We start from the raw sequence: 4,343 nt of genomic DNA on the forward strand, positions 1-4,343 counted from the left end.
GCCGCCTGCCGCGTCCGTCGGCCGGCGCGCCTGCCACCGGCCGCCCCCACCAGCCGGCTGTAGCGCGTGCGCCCACGCACCGCGCTGCCAGCACGCCGGGCGGCCCCCCCTCACCGGCCGGGGACGGTCCCACCCAGCCACCGCCGCGTATCGCCTCACACCCAGATCCCCTTTCACGTTCGTGGGCATGGTGGGTCCCCTTTCACGTTCGTGGGCATGGTGGGTATCCCTGAAACAACCGGTTAATAGCTCGACCGATCGTCGCCAACACTGATTCACCTCTAGCGAGAACAACCGCACCACAACGGGTTACCGGTTGTTCATTTGCGTAACGTCACCAGCAAACGTACACGTCCATCGCCATTTGCAACGAGTATTGCATGCCTGTGTCAGGTGTCACAACACACTACGTCTGCCCACATAGACGCAACAACATGTGCACGCCTAGAGAACACGTGGAAGGTAGACCCCGTACGTATGCGGTGTCCATTGCGCGAACGACTGTCAGCCCGCCTCTGCAGCATGTCGCAGATGTGGAACGCGGGTGCAACATGCTATCACGGTGTGTGAGAAGAGACGACTACGTCCGAATACACGCTCCACTACATCAACAGACTGCTCATGCTGATCGCCATCCAGGGCGTCCGTTCCTCCCACACGTCTGTATGGCGTACCACACTGCAATCCAGCTCTTATAGGGAGACGACACGTAGCTGCGTGCACAATATTTGGACTGTATGGTCCGCCGTTGCTAGGCGCTGTCGTCATACGGTCACATGGGCCACGATGTATCATTCAGTACATACGGAGCAATGTGCAGTACAGTTTGTGGGTTTTGCGTACATCGGCGGACAGGTGACAGGCCGTACCACAACGTAGGCTGAGTACGTCGGCATGCGAAGGGCATTGAACATGCAAACTTCTCACCGACCAGCTTGCGAAGGCAGGGGGGAAGGGGGGGGGGCATGTACGTCCTGCTGCTATCCACACTACAGTGTATAGCAGGAGCATGTGGAAAGTCAGCAACACCTGCAAGGTGTTTAACATGACGCGATACACAGGGGACCGGGCAGTGCGAGTAGCGAACTATATTGCGAGGGTTGCGGTTAGGCAACACTACACTACTTTAACGGGTTGCATAACAATTACAGAGCAGGTTCAGCGACAACGTGCGTCAGGTTAAGGCGCAATATAGTTTAGGTTACGGCGCACTTTAGGTTAGGTTAAGGCACATTATAGGTTAGGTTAAGGCACAACATGGGTTACGTTAAGGCACAACATGGGTTACGTTAAGGCACAACATGGGTTAGGTTAAGGCACAACATGGGTTAGGTTAAGGCACAACATGGGTTAGGTTAAGGCACAACATGGGTTAGGTTAAGGCACAACATGGGTTAGGTTAAGGCACAACATGGGTTAGGTTAAGGCACAACATGGGTTAGGTTAAGGCACAACATGGGTTAGGTTAAGGCACAACATGGGTTAGGTTAAGGCACAACATGGGTTAGGTTAAGGCACAACATGGGTTAGGTTAAGGCACAACATGGGTTAGGTTAAGGCACAACATGGTTAGGTTAAGGCACAACATGGGTTAGGTTAAGGCACAACATGGGTTAGGTTAAGGCACAACATGGGTTAGGTTAAGGCACAACATGGTTAGGTTAAGGCACAACATGGGTTAGGTTAAGGCACAACATGGGTTAGGTTAAGGCACAACATGGGTTAGGTTAAGGCACAACATGGGTTAGGTTAAGGCACAACATGGGTTAGGTTAAGGCACAACATGGGTTAGGTTAAGGCACAACATGGGTTAGGTTAAGGCACAACATGGGTTAGGTTAAGGCACAACATGGGTTAGGTTAAGGCACAACATGGGTTAGGTTAAGGCACAACATGGGTTAGGTTAAGGCACAACATGGGTTAGGTTAAGGCACAACATGGGTTAGGTTAAGGCACAACATGGGTTAGGTTAAGGCACAACATGGGTTAGGTTAAGGCACAACATGGGTTAGGTTAAGGCACAACATGGGTTAGGTTAAGGCACAACATGGGTTAGGTTAAGGCACAACATGGGTTAGGTTAAGGCACACCATGGGTTAGGTTAAGGCACACCATGGGTTAGGTTAAGGCACACCATGGGTTAGGTTAAGGCACAACATGGGTTAGGTTAAGGCACAACATGGGTTAGGTTAAGGCACAACATGGGTTAGGTTAAGGCACAACATGGGTTAGGTTAAGGCACAACATGGGTTAGGTTAAGGCACAACGTAGGTTAGGTTAAGGCACAACGTGGGTTAGGTTAAGGCACAACGTGGGTTAGGTTAAGGCACAACGTGGGTTAGGTTAAGGCACAACGTGGGTTAGGTTAAGGCACAACATGGGTTAGGTTAAGGCACAACATGGGTTAGGTTAAGGCACACCATGGGTTAGGTTAAGGCACAACATGGGTTAGGTTAAGGCACAACATGGGTTAGGTTAAGGCACAACATGGGTTAGGTTAAGGCACAACATGGGTTAGGTTAAGGCACAACATGGGTTAGGTTAAGGCACAACATGGGTTAGGTTAAGGCACAACATGGGTTAGGTTAAGGCACAACGTAGGTTAGGTTAAGGCACAACGTGGGTTAGGTTAAGGCACAACATGGGTTAGGTTAAGGCACAACATGGGTTAGGTTAAGGCACAACATGGGTTAGGTTAAGGCACAACATGGGTTAGGTTAAGGCACAACATGGGTTAGGTTAAGGCACAACATGGGTTAGGTTACGGCACAACATGGGTTACGTTACGGCACAACATGGGTTACGTTACGGCACAACATGGGTTACGTTACGGCACAACATGGGTTACGTTACGGCACAACATGGGTTACGTTACGGCACAACATGGGTTACGTTACGGCACAACATGGGTTACGTTACGGCACAAATTAGGTTAGGTTACGGCACAAATTAGGTTAGGTTAAGGCACAAATTAGGTTAGGTTAAGGCACAAATTAGGTTAGGTTAAGGCACAAATTAGGTTAGGTTAAGGCACAAATTAGGTTAGGTTAAGGCACAAATTAGGTTAGGTTAAGGCACAAATTAGGTTAGGTTAAGGCACAAATTAGGTTAGGTTAAGGCACGATATAGGTTAGGTTAAGGCACGATATAGGTTAGGTTAAGGCACGATATAGGTTAGGTTAAGGCACGATATAGGTTAGGTTAAGGCACGATATAGGTTAGGTTAAGGCACGATATAGGTTAGGTTAAGGCACGATATAGGTTAGGTTAAGGTACGATATAGGTTAGGTTAAGGTACGATATAGGTTAGGTTAAGGTACGATATAGGTTAGGTTAAGGTACGATATAGGTTAGGTTAAGGTACGATATAGTTAGGTTAAGGTACGATATAGGTTAGGTTAAGGTACGATATAGGTTAGGTTAAGGTACGATATAGGTTAGGTTAAGGTACGATATAGGTTAGGTTAAGGTACGATATAGCGTAGGTTCAGATACACATTGTTGTAGGGAAAGGTGTATTGGGGGGGGGGGGCGGCAGGTTCGTTGATAGTGATTATCGTAATTGGATGCCTGCGGTATTATCCGATTTGTCACGTCAGGATGCACTTTTGGCTCATGACAGGCGGCGCTCCGATTCCATGGTTGTGGCAGATCTGTGTCTTTCATTCCTGCCATTGTTTGTGTGCTGTGACAGGAGGCAGTATTGTGATGTTGGGTGCACCACTGTGTAGGACATGTGTGGGTGTTCGTGGCTTAGCTGAGCAATGTGCGGATGTCGGAAGGGTGGGATATTGTGTTTTCTGGGTGGACCTCCCGGTCTGGTAATGATAGTGTGGATTGTGTCATGTGGCGGAGAGGATGCACTGGATGTTCTTCCATGCTGGTGGTTAGATATTGTGTGTGATAAGAGAGTAGTGTGTGATAAGAGTGTCTGGCTGACGTGTGGTTCTCATTGTGTGCAGAGTCTTTCAGCATGTATAGGGACGGTTGTATATATTATCTGTATTCTGATGGCTCTGCATCTATTACTAATCAGTGCCGTGTATACGGTTACTCTAGTTCCAGTCGAAACTGTTCTATCTCTGTACATTAGTGACACTGCGGCTCCACTATGTTGCCGCCCCTGTCGGCCGTTTCCCCCAGTGTATGGCTAATGATTATCAGCAATCAGTCTATTAGTCAATACCGGTAGTGTGACGACGTCAAATGTCCGGGATGGGGGAAGCTACACCCTTCCCGTGGGTCAGGGCCTAGAAAGACTCTTCCCACGCAGGGAGACTCGGACTGTCGTTACTCTTCCGAGACATATATGTGCCCAGCGTTTTTTTGCGGCTGCGAGTGCA

The sequence above is a fragment of the Schistocerca serialis genome, unplaced genomic scaffold (assembly GCF_023864345.2).
Source record: "Schistocerca serialis cubense isolate TAMUIC-IGC-003099 unplaced genomic scaffold, iqSchSeri2.2 HiC_scaffold_450, whole genome shotgun sequence".
Classification (NCBI taxonomy): Eukaryota; Metazoa; Arthropoda; class Insecta; order Orthoptera; family Acrididae; genus Schistocerca; species Schistocerca serialis.